Source organism: Lissotriton vulgaris, chromosome 3_2 (genome assembly GCF_964263255.1).
Source record: "Lissotriton vulgaris chromosome 3_2, aLisVul1.2, whole genome shotgun sequence".
In the NCBI taxonomy this organism is placed as follows: Eukaryota; Metazoa; Chordata; class Amphibia; order Caudata; family Salamandridae; genus Lissotriton; species Lissotriton vulgaris.
The window spans coordinates 316,566,407-316,582,457 of NC_141690.1; the positions used below are offsets into that span (position 1 = coordinate 316,566,407).

General features: G+C 43.4%; 1 pseudogene; it reads left to right on the forward strand.

Moving 5' to 3' along the window:
• The window catches only part of LOC147725772 (TSC22 domain family protein 1-like), a 34,173-nt pseudogene extending 18,406 nt beyond the window's left edge, over positions 1-15,767 (forward strand).
• Positions 15,768-16,051: the final 284 nt, after the last annotated feature.

Below are 16,051 nucleotides of genomic sequence, written 5' to 3' on the forward strand. Positions count from 1 at the left end.
TTGAGTTTTAAAGGCATTAAAAATCTAATTGTTACAGTGAAAGCCATTACATGAACTCAACATTGTATATTGAAGGTCTGTCTGTATATATTATCTCATGCTTCAGTTGAACAGAAGCATCCACAATGAGCACATTAACTATGCAATAGCCTTTATTGAAGTTGACGCTGATCAAGGTTCCCAAAATATAGATTAAATGATTGCAGGGAGAAGTGATAACATTTGCCTTGGTAGGGAGGTAACCTATATACTCAAAGACTGAAATACTCTCATTAAAAGAAAACATTGTTCTAGGTGTCTCTTATTCTTTCCACAATTGGGAAGATGCACACTTGCATGTATTATTCAAATAGAATGAAATTTACTCTGTTAAGAAATTTAGAAATGGGCAAACCTGTTGCTCACAAAACTTTTTGGGGCTTGATTACACAAGGAGAAAAGACGTATAAATATTTTTCATAATCACCGTCAACATCACAGTATTAAGGTATTGGGATGAGATAGCAATGAGAGGTAATGTTACAGCTTTTCCTTTATTTCATACTCTTATTCGGCTCAACTCTCATATTAAGACAGCAATGGCTTTAACTGCAGATCAATAAAGGAGAGGTGTGTACTCTATTTAGGGAAATGAAATATACGTAAGACTGAGTCAATCCTAAATAAATCAATCAACAAATGTAATAAATAATTAAGGGTAGGTAAGAAGGAAAAATGCAAGAAATAATTAACAGTAGGTGGGACTGAACCAATGCAATACTACTGTGGAGAGAAAGAGGAACATATTCTCAGTTGTTGCCTATGATGTTGCCCAGCATACTATTGCAAAGCTATATGGATTGAATGCAAAGGGAAACTTGGCTACCCTTTATTTCTGTCATTAAACTACACACTACAGGGACTTGGAGACCGATAGGTAAAGACCACTGCAGAAGAAGAAATATTGCCGGTGGTACACACGAGTACATTCCCACGCCTATATAAAACTTTCTACTTGAAGAATCCAGAAGCTCCAACAGTATCCACATGCTGCAAGAAAGAAGGAGACAGGTTAGCTATGGAAAAGCTTACATAAGACAGGCCTGATTCACAAACTGCTCTTTTTGAGTAGTTTACAGTTTTGAGTAGGTTTACTACTTTTTGGTATTCACAAGCTGTACTTCTGTAGTAAGTTACACTTTGGAAGTTACACTTTTGTAGTAAGTACAGCACTAAACATGGCCAACCACTAGTAATGCAACAATGGGAGGTATGGACTTACAATAAATACTGAATAGAGAATAATGGTAAATTAAATTGAAATATTTAGGAGCTCATTAGCATCTCAGGCAGATTGCCACCGCCCGCATGGCGGTGGCGACCGCTCAAGATCCGTCCCCGCTCGACACCCATTTCCCCTTCCCCCCCGCCATATTACTATGGTGGGGGGACCGCGACCGCCGCTTTTCCGCCCAGTCAACAAATTGACCTGGCGGAAAAGAGTTTAATATGGTGGTGGTGTCTGTCAGACACTGCCAGCCATATTATCATGGGGGCGGAAACATGCCTTTCCGTGGCGGCATTGTCGCCAGGGAAAGGCATGTGGTAAATGCTTGCGGGGGCTTGTTGCGGCCCCCAGGATTTCTGGGAGGTCGGGGTGCACATGGGTGGTACCTATGGTACCCCCTGCAGTTCCATGCACAACATGGCAGGCACCGCGCGGTGCCTGCCATGTTGTGCATGGAAGTGCACAACATGCCTTCCTGGCATTGTGGCGAGCGGTGCTGAGTGCACCGCCTGCCACAACGACAGGAATGCAGGATGTGGCCGTCACTGTGGTGGGTGCATCCTAATGGCCCCCACAGAACCCCCGCCCCCCTTAAGGCGGGCGGTCAAATTTCCTGATAGGATGGTGGGCGGACAAAGTCCGCCCCCATCCTACTGACCCTCTTAGTGTTCAAAAGGATAAACTAATGTTAAACATATATAAAAAAAGTGTGTATGTATCCTTCATTTTTAATTTTAAAATAAGTATAATTTTATAGTTGAATAACGTGAAAAACGTAATTTAGCTAATTTCAAAACATTGCCTTTTGATATGTGGGTACAAATTGAGTTGGATCATTTCTAAGATGAATGAAGAATTATGAGGGTAAAAACGTCATCAATAGCTGAGACCTCCTCACAATATCCTTTCTCAATTATAGCACAGCCTATTTTCATGGAGAAAATGGTACAAGAAAATAAAAATACAGATACGATTGCAAATATCCACTCTAAATTTAACCTGAGAAGTGACAAATTTAAGCAGGCAAAAACTGGACATAAACAATATTTTTTATAATTCAAATGGGAGAAGATAAATAAGCCAAAAACTATCCAAGTAAAGCACAAGGGCGCGAATAGATGAAGTCTAAAAAGTGACAAGTCAGAAAATAAATATATAGAAAACAGACACTGAGTATAAGTATTTAGGCAAATAAAGAATGTTACAATTCTGATTTTCAGCCACATGTTTCGAGCTTGGTTGGCAATCTGACTCCATGTCAATGGACTCCCTGCCAGAGGACTACACACTTTCTTTAGAGTTCCTTTCAAATCCTACGGAGCTCTCTTTGGTAAAAGTACATCCACCAGTGTGGAAAATCGACCTTTATCAATGTTCAATATTGTGCATTCTCCATACTTTTTCTGCCTGTTCTGCTGTCATTTCTCCTTTTCAGAACCAAACTCTCAAAGGGAGGGCTCTCTTTTGTAGAATCACAGCTGATTGAATGCCATGCAACATGGGCTGGGCCCATTTTCTTAGAGCTTTTGGCTCATCAGCAAGAACGCTGTTAGGAGCACTTTAATTTAGGAAAGACTCAAAATTGCTAAATAAAGATAAATCTCTGGGAGCGATATTAGACTGGGGCACCACCTTAATGGTGTGGAGAATAGGATCCAGTATAAATGCTTACACATAGTTTTGTACTTTTCTACAAAAAGACTTCTGTGTGCTGCATACTGATCTCAGCCCTTAGTTCAACTAGGTCATTACCTCTTAATCAATAGTAATTCTTCAATGGATTTACTTCTGCCAGAGGTGTAGCTAACTTTGTGAGATTGATGAAGTGAGTTCTGAGCAAAAACTGGGTGATTTATTATGGTCCCTAATTGTTGGAGCATGTGGTGGTTAAGTTATCCCCATAGTGCTGTGTTTATCCACTCTACCATTACCAACAGCTGACACCAGTCTAGTAATAATATTTGTGATAATTTATAATGGTGTAAGCAGTTAAAGAACAGGATATGTATCAGACATTCCAACCTATGCCTACACTTGTTGTGGAGACCCCACAGTAATGAATATATGTAAGACATGGGACAATAATTGGACCGTCCTATCATTCTGGAGGGGGGGCATCAATTTGTGTTACATCACTGGCTGGATGGGTGGCAAGAGGTGGGGTATTTAGGGCAAGTGAAGGCTGCCATGCCTGAGGGGGAGGTTTGCAGCTCCCCCAGTTTTATAGGTTTATGGTTAGAAGCAGCCCAGCTCTGCAGATGATTAAGGCCCTGCAGCTCCAATTGCAGTTCCCAGTCTTGTGTTTCTGGCCCAGATTTACCTGGCCTTCTACTTCGCTTGCTATTTGTGCACCTGGTCCAGGAGTCAGGGTGCTACTCATGATAGCCAGAAGCAGCATTCTACTGGAAATGCCAAAAGGGCTTGAGGGCTTCAAGGGAGATTTCATATTCTAGGAAATAGAGTGATTTTCCAGAATCCTAACATAAGCCATATCAATATGTTCAATAGGTTGCTCATGAAAAGATTAATGAGCACCTGTGTACCCTCACAGGTAAATAGTTGTGCTATACAAATCCACATAACATAACATAACAATTAACAATTATTGACAAAACATAATGGTAAATATCTCTACTACTAATGTGGTTGGTTAATGGTGATGATTGGGGATTTAGTCGAAGGGCAGGTCTATCTAATGTAGTGATAGGCTGTCCTGTAGTGAAACAGTGAACAGTATTGGGCATCTGAGGCTAGCACAAATGGAAGTATGTCGGATCGGCTAGGCATGTTACCATCTACAGAACATCCCACATGTACATAAATCAGATAAGTAGGGCTTGATTTCATGTTTGACAGATGTTGGATACAAAGTGAGGGATGATGCATCCACCCTATTTGGAGTATAAATATATCTATTTGTTCACAATAGAATGAATGGGCCATCTACTACCTTCTGATGAATGTCTTGCATCTTAATCTGCTAATTAGGCTAAGAATCATTACGCTTTTGTGGGGACAAAAGTGGACAAGTTATCCGATGGACTGGAAAATAGCCTGAATTAAATGGGTGAAATTCATTTAAGCATTTCATCTTTTATTTTTGTTCTTCACAATGAGTAATTCCATGTGTGGTTGGTATGGTCAATTCAATAAAAAAATATTATTATGATTTGGAGCCCTAAGGGGTTTCACATAAAACCATATACAAACAACTCCAATTTACCAACTCATTCACCACTTAAAAACAACCTAAAAAGACATAAAACACCAGCGATTACTGTTTTCAGAAAACAATACAAGAATCATAGTTGCATTCAAATTACACAGAAGTGGGTGGTAATCGCACAATTAATTTAGGAGTCCTTTCAATTACAAGACTAACAAGGGTAGGGCAAAGAAAATTATGCCATCAAATTCTTAGACGACTTCGGCTGTATATAACGAGGATTCTGAAAAGAGAAAAATGCATTTTTGATTCAATGATGAATAAAATACAAAGAGTTTTTTTTTAGTTTGAAAAGCTTTATTCAGGGTAGTAATAATAACACATGACATCGGCAAGGATGAATAAAAAGGAAAAATAAAAGCAAACAAGTGAAAGAAAGTTATGGCATTGCAAATGTCAAACTACTACATAAAAACATTTTTGGTTTTTAAGGGAGAAAGGGATAAAGAGGGAAGAGGAGAGGGGAATGAGAAAGAAAACATGTTACAACAAGGCAATATTATAAACAGGAGCGGCCAAAAAAGAAAAAAATATTGCAAGAAACAGTAAAAAAAAAATATATATTAACTATGGAAAACATTGCAGTAAACAAAACAGTATTGAAGTTCACAAGGAGGAGAGAGTAAAATCTTCAAGGTGGTTTAAAGTTTTCGGAAGTGATGGGAGCTGGCGACTTCTGAGCCAAATGATCTAGATATGTAGTTAGGGGTAACCAATACAATTCTACATTATGGGGGTTTGCAGGAAGAAGCAAAAGAGACATCTAGTCTATGGAAATGACATAAAGAGTTCCACCACTGACGCAAGGAGACATTAGTGAGGGATTTCCAATTGGAAGCAATATGTTGAAATGAAAGTGCAATCATGAGGTCAAATAAACCTGTTGACTGTGAGGGGAGAGTTAGAGACTCAGAAAGACTACCAAGGAAGAGGATAGGGAGTGTGAATAAAATAGACAGTGAAAAGACATTGGAAATGCAAGACCAAACGTGAGTCCAAAAGACCGAAACTGTAGGACAGAAAAAGAACATGTGCATGAGATCAGTGTCAGGTGTATTGCTAGTCCAACAATTAGAAGTAGAAGAAGGGGTAAAATGAGAAAGAGAAAGAGGAGAGAAGTAAAGTCTATGATAAAGAAAAAATAAAGATTGAGTGAGAGAAGCAGACCTCGAGACTTTCAGGATTTTGGACCAAAGTTTATCCCAAATGGAAATAGGCCAAGTACATCCCAGATCCTACTCCCAGGACAACTCCAACTTGGACTTGATTCTGTCCGGAATGGGGGAAGAAAAGAATATGTATATAAGAGATGCTTTAGGGGAGGTTGTGAGAAGAGCAAGAAGAGGAGGAGAAGCATCAGAGGGGGATGAGGAAGGAAGAGAGTAGTAACGATCATGGATAATCCCCATAAGAAGAGTATATTTGTGTAGAAAAGAATGGGGACAATGACATTGGAGCTGAAAATGGGAAAAGGAGCACGGCGAGATACCATCAAAAAGCTGATAAACCCAAATGAAACCCTTAAGTCTCCATGAAGACCAGGAAATAGGCCATTTATGCAAAATAATCAATGAGTTGTTCCAAATGAGCAAAAGGAGGAAGGATTCACTCGTAATAAGTTGCGGTGAGAATAAAGGCTTAAGAAGAGAGGAGGTGAATTTAAACAGAGGAAACAAGTCAAAGGGGGACCTAATGGAGAATCGAATGATCTCTTCAAAGGAAAAAGGAGATAAATAGGATCTTCAATATCACGCCAAAGGGGAGAGAACGGGGAAGATTTCGAAGAAAGCTAGCGTGAGGCCTGACGGAAAGAAAAGGATTTGTGGTACAGGCGAAAGTCTGGAAAATTAACACCCCCATTCGATTTAGGCCTCCGCAAGGAAAGAAGAGAAATTCTAGGGTTTTTCTTCTTCCACAGAAACTTAGAAATAGAAGAGCCAATACGTTTGAAATATAGGGCAGGAATATGTACAGGTAGCATTGAAAGAACATAAATAAGGATAGGGGCGATCATCATTTTATTGGAGTCAAGTCAACCCCACCAGGAAAGGAAAAAAGGGTTCCAGGAAGAAAATAACTGATCAATTCGAGAAAGAACAGCAGACATATTCAATTCCGGAGACGGAAATAGAATTAGAGAACTAAACACCAAGGTAATTAATTTTAGTGTTATTCCAGGCAAAGCCAGTAGAAGAGAAAAGGTGAGGGAGACAAAATTTAGTGAGGGGAAGAATTTCTGTTTTATCCGAATTGATCTCATAACCAGAAACACAAGAAAATGCCTCAAACTCAGATAACATAGGGGGGATAGATGATTTGGGATCAGAAATAAATAAAAGAATGTCATCGGCATAGGCAGAAAGTTTTAATTAATGTTCCCCATAGGGAAAACCTGAGATGGAAGCATTCTGACAAATAGAGGACAAAAAGGGTTCAAGGGCTAAAACAAAAAGAAGAGGAGAAAGCAGGCAACCTTGACGAACACCTCGTTGGAGGGTAAAAGAAGAAGAAAGCCATCCATTCACAAGAACAGAAGGCATGGGTGAGGAATGTAATAAAGAAATAAGAGAAATTAACTTAGAACCAAAGCCATGCCACTTGAGTGAAGGAAATAGAAAGGACCAATCAACTCTGTCAAAAGCTTTTTCAGCGTCCACAGAGATAGCAGCCAGAGGAATGGAAAGAGAAGGGGCTTTAATTAAAACATTTAGAAAAAGACGAGAGTTGTCGGAAGTGAGCCTCCCCTTTATGAAACCACATTGCTCCTTCCTGATAGGATGTGGCATGAAAGAGTCCAAGCGTAAGGCAAGTAATTTAGCAAAAAGTTTATAATCAACGTTTACCAGTGAAATAGGGCAATAATTCTTACAAAATATGGGATCACAACCTTCCTTTGGAATGAGACATATACTGTCTTCCTGAAAAGTACCAGCAGCCTCGCCAGGGGAGCAAAAGGATTGGAAAAGCAGCAAAAGTTTAGGCAATAAGAGATCAGAAAAGTGCAGATAAAACTCCACCAGGAAACCATCCGGACCGGGAGTCTTACCCTTAGTAAGAGAAGATGTAGAGAGTTCATGTAGGGAAAGATCAACATCAAGGGATGAGAAATTAAGATGGGGTGTAGAAGGTTTGTGAAGCTTATCAAAGTAAGATTGAAGCATAGTAGAGGTAGGAGGGGATTCTGGGGTATATAACTGTTGATAGAAAAGCTGAAACTGTTCAAGAATATCCTTATCTGTGTGGAGGAGGACATTGTCGGTCGAAAAAATGGATTCAATGGAAGTATGTTTTTATGAGACTTAAGATAGTTAGCTAAGAGTTTTCCAGATTTGTTATGCGCCCCATAATAACGTGCACTACTTCGAAGAAGGATAGAAGATGCGTTGTCTGTGGTAAGTTTATTAAAGGATATCTTCGCACCTAAAAGTTCAGGAGACATACAAGTATCGGACTAAGTATGGAATTCAAATTTTTTAATAAAGGCAAGAGAAGATTTACGTTTTTGAAGAAATTGCTTCTTCTTCCTAGAAACAAAATCAATAATAAACCCTCTTACAGCGGCCTTAAAGGAATCCCAGAGAATGTGAAGAGGAGTGTTGGGAGTAGAATTAATTTGAAAGAAATCATTAGTGAAGGTACGAAATGAGGAAGAGAAAACAGGGTCAGTAAGAAGTGTAGAATTGAAACGCCAGCGAGAGCGTTTGAGAAGAGGCGGGAGTAAATCAATATCTGTTATAACAGTAGCGTGGTCTGAAAGAACAATAGGTTCAACAGAAGAGGAAAATAGATTTTGGGTAAGAGATGGAGAGGGGAAGATATAATCTATTCGAGAGAAGGAGGCGTGAGGGATGGGAGAAAAAGGAGTAATCCAAGGTGTCTGGGTGTGTGAGTCTCCAGGAATCAGAAAGATGAGTTTGAAGAGTAGTGTTTAGGAATTGTTTGTGGGGTTTGTGGGGAACAAAACGGACTGTGGATTTGATTACAATCGCCACCTAAAATGAAAAAGTCATCTTTGTATTGCATGCATTTACTAGTAATTAAAGGCCAATATGTACAATCAGGTTGAATAGGACCATAAATATTAAAAACAGTTAGAAACATTGAATTAATTAGTAATTTAGCTAGAATCCATCTTCCTTCCGAATCTCTCTCTTCTAATAATACATTACATTTCAATTTTTTATGAAGTAAAATAGCAACACCATTTTTTTTGTTAGAGGACGGGGAAAATAAAACAGAACCAACCCAACTCCTTTTTAGTTTAAGAGTCTCAACATCGCTAAGATGTGTTTCTTGTAAAAGAACAATATCAGGGTTATAGGAGGATAAGTGAGAAAGTACTCTCTGCCACTTAATTGGGTTGTTAAAACCTTTTACATTCCACGAGATAACTTTAAATTTGCAAACACTATAAACAAACCAACATTAACATTTATAGAGAAAAAGAGCAGGGAATGAGAAAAAAGAGAACAAGATCAAGATGAAGGAAGGAGGGGAAGGAGTGGAAAGAAAGGAGAAAAAGCAGAGAAGAGAGAATAAACAGTACATATCCAAGGGATGACTGCAAGGATCGTACCTGAAAGGGGAAACACGAGAAAGTGGGGAAATGGTGACACTCTACAAGACAGCTTCTGCAGGGTAGGGGAAGGAGCCGCACCAGGACAAGAACAAATTGGAGAACGGACAAGTTGACTCACGGAAACTGAAGGAGGAATACCAGGGATGTATGCAGCAGGGAAGGAGCCACACGGGAGAAAGGATAAGACATCCACAAATCTATGAAAAATATAAAATGATAAGTAACAATAATAAAATTGACAAGGAGGACTTATATTATAAATATGCAATGAACAAACATAGGAACAACGACAGAGCAACATAAAAGAAAAAAGGGAAGCACACCTGAGGTAAACTAAAAAACTTTATAACAATATACGCATTATAAAAAATTAGACAAGTGAGCAAATATATATACTAATATTAACAGTCTGAAAAATGTATCCAGAAACCTTGAGAAACAAAAAGCAATTAGAGAACAACATCAGGAGAATAATGGGAATAGAACCCAACAACTATTAGTAAAGAAGGCGAAGTGGTCAGCCACTCGCATGGGTGGCTGTATCCATGGCACCACCAGACTGGAGATGAATGAAGTTCTTCAGCTCGCCGGGATCTTGAAAGGTCCATGTTCTATTTTGATGGGTAACCTTAAAAGTACAGGGATGAAACAAACCATATCTGGCACCTAAAGAATGTAGAGGTGCTCGAAGATTCCTGAAATTCCTTTCTTTTGGATGCTGTGGCATTAGAAACGTCTTGGGAGAGATACACTCTTTGACCCATCCAAGAAATATGACGTTTGGACCTGGCTGCAGAGAGGACTGCTAAGAGATCTGTAAATTTCAAAAAAAGAATAATGACACCACTTGGCTTAGGTGATTCAGATGAACGCGGACCAAGTCTATGCACTCTCTGGATGCTGAGAGAAGTGGTAGGAGCCATGTCTAATACTTTAGGAATGAAAGAAGTGAAAAATGATACTGGGTCATCTCCCTCCAAAGACTCCGGAAGGCCATAAACACAAAGATTAATCCGCCTATTCCTATTTTCCAAATCCTCAGTGTGTTGACGTAGGGCAAGGACCGACTTCTCCAAGGAAGAAATGCGTTGAGAGTTAGATTGAACCTCTGAGACCTGTTGTTCCACAGATGAAAGTCTAGCATCCATAGAAGACCATTTGTCTTTTAAAAGTTTCATGTCCCTGCTGGTATCCTCAACAAAAGGGTGCACAAAAGGGTGCACAGCGCGATTCTCCTCTAAAAGTAACTCCATAGAGATTGAAGAGGATGACTTATCTGGTGATGGAGGATCTTGCTTCAAACGTTTGGAAGAAGCATTAGGAGGAGAGGATTTTCTGTAGGACGAGGGTGTTGAGGAAGGACGAGTTGGAGGCTGCCCAGCCATTTGATCCACAGATGTCGAGGGGTTGGAGGATATTGAAATGGATGGTACTTGAGTAGAATTGGAAGAAACAAAGACAAACTTTGGTTTGCGCAGTCGGTCCATACGAGGAAAGTTAATGTAACTTGTGTGTCAAAACAATGATGAAGGTGCTCAGAACTTCAGAGGAATGGACAGATGAACACATATGAATTTCATGAGGACACCTTCACAGCCATGAAGAATTGAGATGCGAGGCAGCACTAAGAATGAGCTGAAGGAGCATGAACTTGTTGAGAAGAGTCCTGAGATGTAAGTAATCACTAGGCAAATGCTGGTAATATTCATGAAGAATGCATAAATCACATAAAAAACAGCTTTTTATAGAGGCATGGGGTAAAATATTAGCGTATATTAGGCACATAGCACAGCAAGAGGTCCAAGAAAGGGGGATAGGAGCACGAATGCTAAGATTCCGCCACACTGTCGCAATTATCAGTGAATAAAGCTTAGAAAAATGTTGAAGGGCGCACAGTTAGGCTGCAAAAAGAACATTGCGAGGAAAAAACAAAAACAAAAACATATGAGCATGAAAGCAGTTGTAATATCCAGGTATATATAGTGGCATTGAAGAAAATTCCAGTGCAAACAAGCTGAATGGACAGCAAACCAAAATGGCGGCAGCTGCTGACAGGACAACTGCACATCAGAGTGAGGAAAAGTCAGCGAATTGTAAGCTGATAAAGAGAATGCCATAGGCACAGTAGGCTAAAATTACTGGAGAGCGCTTCAACTATAGGTGAGGAAGGCAGAAGAAGCAAATAATAGGCTTACATCCAAGGAACGTGTTGCGCAATGTCCGCGACTCGTTATTCAGCCGCGGCTCTTCGTGACATGGCGGTTGCGCTTCAAAGGAAATGCGCGATGCCCAAAAGCGCCGTCAAATCCGCTCGAGCACACATGGAAAAGACCTCATTAAGCTCTCCGTGAGGTCTGACGTTCAGGACAATCCTCCAGGTTGTGGAAAGTGCAAGGAATCCGCTAGGAATGCCGCGAAAACATCCCGGTGCGGCGGAGCTCCCTCACAGCGCTGCCATCCTGGTCGGCGCCGTAACCACGCCCCCCAATACAAAGAGTTTTAAAAGTTCTAAATTGCGATATCCAGTACACCACAAGTATCAGCATACAGGATAATAAAAAGAGCAAGTGCCTGAGCATGATAACAAATTCAAGAATTCCTGAAAAGTACTGATTAATTTTCAGTTTACATGCAAAAAGTGTAACAGATAAAAATGTTCTGGCTAAATGGTATCCAATTGTACATGGCAGAATACACAGCAGCATACGAGAAGATGAGATTGCAAAAGCGCAACTACAGTACCAAGTTCATAAACCCTTTAGTGTATAACGATAAAGTAATCAGTGAGAGACATAGCATATCTTTGAATACTCTAACATTTTCAACCGTCTGATAAAAACAACCCGATAATACTACTTAAAGGATTCATTAGATATTGCCCAGAGAGAAACTTAAAGCACCCAACTTCAACTAAGCGGAGCAACATAGTCCTTCTCTAAAATATATATATATATATTTTTTTTAAACTGAAGATTTTGAAGCAAGCTGGTTTGGAGGGGGGCACCAGTAGACAGTTTCGGGCCTCCTCAGCTGTAGCAATGTTATACTTTAGGAACAAAGGTTTTATGAATTAATGTCGTGAGGGTTATAGTAGGGCACAGACAAACAAGACAGGGTTTAAGTCCTGCAGCCAGTTACCAAATAAATGACAAAGTTTATCCTGTCTAAGAATGCCCTCCCATGCTCCAGTTACTATTTGCAAGGGAAGCAGATTCAGCCATAGCAGCAGGATGGTTCTCTGCCCTCCATGGGCGTGTGTTGCGCACAATGCCAAATCTCTTTTCAGAGAGGCTACATAAATTATTTTTTTTAATATGAGTTTTCAAAACCTGTTTGGGAAGACAGCCCACTATTCTCAGCTTTCTCATAATTACTAAAACTGACACTTTTTCCCTTCAGGGTGGAAAATATTTCCTCACGCTGTTCTACCTGTAAAGGGTTCTCAACTCTGTTCAGTAGTGCATTGCTCCATCTTAGGCATGCAGCCATAGTGAACACATATGTGGGAAGTAGCCCAAATTCAAGCCGAATTGCATCTATAGAGGCTGCGCAGCTTAGATTACACATTTGGTGCCAAATACGCCCCTATACTTTCTCAAACTGATCCCACTGCGGTTGATCTACTGATTTCTAGGCATAACTCAACATGTGAGGAATTTTCATTTTATCAACTCATAGAACATGAGCAAAATTTTAAAGAGTCTACCAATTGCAGAAGTCTAAAAGATTGCCTTACTTCTGCATTGGTCCATGTGATCACTCCTGGAGCAATTGCTTGTAAACAGTCTCCCTAAGTAAGGGTACAACTTAGACTTCAACACAGCAAGTTTATCTTTCGCCAAGAACTAGTGCATATTTTTAGGTTTCGGCTACCGTCCCACTGCGTAAGCAGTGAGTAGGCGGAGCCGAAATCTTTTGTTAGTAGTATAGGGGGCCTGAACACGCCCCTCTTCTCCATTGGCTGGCCTCGTAAATGCTGGCCAGCCATTGGAGGAGAGGAGCGTCACTGAGTTCAGGGTCCGCCTTGACGCGATTCGGGGGCGTTTCCGTGTCTTTTTTTAAGTCACGCCCTCTCCTCTTTCCATTGGCTGGAATGTTACCTTCCAGCCAATGGGAAGAGGAGAGAACGAAAACACGCCCCCCAATCACGAAAATGGCAGTGGTTTCTCCGAGGCCTTTCTGCCTCAGAGAAACGTGGTCGTGGAGGGCTCCTCTCTTGTCAAAGTTTCCTCAGCTGATACGAACAGCTGCCGCTTCCTCTGCTCTCCTCCAACTGCTGCCACCTGCGAGAAAATTAACTGCGCCACGGGCTTCCGACTCACAAGCACCACCGCCTGCAATGTCACGTTGCGTTTTGTGACGGACAAGTACTTCTTCTTTGTATGGCTGCTCTGCTCGGGCAGCAGTCCCAAGTTAATATTTAGGTGTTTTTTGGGTTTCTTTTCCCCAGGCTCTTACGCTGCCCTTTTTTGACGTCCGGCTGTAGTGCCAGGAAACCTTTAGTAACCGGCCACCGACAGAGCAGACCGCACCCAAGCGTCCACGTTCACTTCCTGGTGTGCGGGAGCCTAATCCTCTGCGGCAATCATGGAAGGTGCACGGCGTAATCCAGGCCGCGGCGCCTTCGTTCAGGCATCCTGAGTGCCGCTCAACAGCAGCTGGAGGATCGAGCTGATGAGGAGCAGGCAGGATTCCCTCAGCCGTGCAGCGAGGACTCCCAACAGAAAGCGGCGCCGGAGTTGTCCGGTGACGAGCGCGGCGACGAGGAGCAGCTGCAGCACTTGCGGAGCGCTGTCCCCCAAACCAGCTGCGCCTGCCCGGCCTGCCCCCTCCTCAGCCTCATCCGCTGCTCATAAATGGCATCACCGGGCCCCTGCACCCCGAGCCCCTGCAGCCTCCTGCCGCTGGCCTGCCCAGGGGCATGGCTGCAGTGAACATGATGAACAACCTCCCTGGAGCTGTGCACGTAGGCCCCCCATCCGGCCTCCGGGGGCTCCATCGCACAGGTGGCACAGGCGGTGGTGGCGGCCGCCGCGCTGGGGTCGGCCGTGGGGCAGCCGCAAACTCAGCCCCCTCCCCCCGCAGCTCCCGACACGGCAGCGGCCGCATCACGGTTTCGGGTGGTGAAACTGGACTCTAGCTCTTAGCCCTTCCGCAAGGGCCGCTGGACTTGCACCGAGTACTACGAGCGAGAGCAGCCTGTGGAGGCCCCTCACAGGGTGGTGGAGAGTGTCAGGCAGGCGGCCGAGGAGAGGGAAAGCACCAGCGAGAGCTCGGCCAGCAGCACTCTGAGCCACTATACGGAGTGCGCAGGCCCCGGTCTGCAGCAGGGGTACTCGGAGCCCGGGGCTCAGAGTGCCACCTTGCCAGCACAATCGCACCCGCCTGAAGGAGGCTGTGGACAGCAAAAGCCGGGCTACCAACCTCCATTGAACCCTTCGGCTGGTCATAGTATGGGGGCCGTGCCTTCAGTGCACCAACAACCCCCCTATTCACACCCTGTACAGACTCTGCCCCAGCAGCTCCACTATGCAGCCTAGCAGCAGATTCCCTCCGCCCTCATCGCCATGCCGGCTACTCAGACTACTGTTACAGGGAGCGTGGCTGATTACTTGCAGCACCCCCATAAGCTGCAGACCTTGGTAGGGCCAGGGCTCCTGGGCATAATCTTTCGGCACACATGCAATCCACAGTCGCACAAGCACAATCCACGGCCTCTGCTATGACTGCTGCACATGCACCCACGATGATGCCCACGTCAGTGGTCACCAGTCAGAATGTGCCCCAGCAAATAAATCTCCCCCTTGCAACGCCTGTCAGTCACAGCGTGGGTCAATCCTTAAATCTGCCCACTGCGTCGCAGTCCAGTCACAATGTGGCAGTGGGTCAGCACTTGAATGTGCCCCAGCAAATAAATCTCCCCCTTGCAATGCCTGTCAGTCACAGCGTGGTTCAATCCTTAAATCTGCCCACTGCGTCGCAGTCCAGTCATAATGTGGCAGTGGGTCAGCACTTGAATCTGCCCTCCACGGCGCAGCGAGCACCAGCAGCTATTAACCAAGGAAAGCCCTCCGTCATGCAGCAGAGTGCCCCCACTCTAACTGCACCTCTCCTGCAGCCGCTTCAGCCCCAGGGGGTGCCGATGGGCCCGCTGAGCCTTCCTCAGTAACTGGTCATGGCAGCGCAGAAGGCCCCCGTTCCCGCAAAACCCCAGGCTCAAGGATTGGAACCCGTGCTTCAAGGAATGAATAATCAGCAGATCCCGGCTGTCGGCCCAATTGCCCCTGCCTCAGCCGCTGTTAGCCAGATCAGCTTGACAGCTTCTGCTGGTCTGGGCCCCGCACCTGTCATGTCCCAGCCCCCCACTGTACACCCCCCACTGTACACAACAGGGCTCAGGGTGTTGCTCACTATCCTGCCAGTGTACCGGTGTCTCAGCACATACCACACCAGATACCTCTTAAGTTCTGCTCAAATCTTTGCGCCCTCGCTCATCCAGTCAGTGGCAAATCAGATCCCAGATGCAAGGCGTCTCATGGAGCACTCGGTGGCCGGTTTGCCGCAGTCCATCATCGCTGAAGGCATTTCAGGAATAGGTGGTTCAACTTCTTTGGAAGGGAGGGGTGGCAGTCTAGCGGATCCGGCTTCTTCCCTTGAAGTCCTTACCTCTGGTCGATGGCGAGGATGACAGGTAAGGTCATGTGATGGCCTTGGTGTACCCTCTACCCTTTCACAATTTGGTTGACTCAGTGATGGCGTGTCCTGTGACTTCGAAAACACTCTCTCGTACTCACCTTTTGTGCCTTCTGTTTTGTGCTTACAGTATTGGGGGGAATTGTGCATCTTGCTGTGCATCTTGCTATGCATCATGATTTTTAATTTTGTAGATCTGAACCCTAATTTAATACTACTATGTTAAAAAAGATTTATACATCGGTTAACTTTGGACGGCACTTTTTGGATGTCCTTAACTCCATTT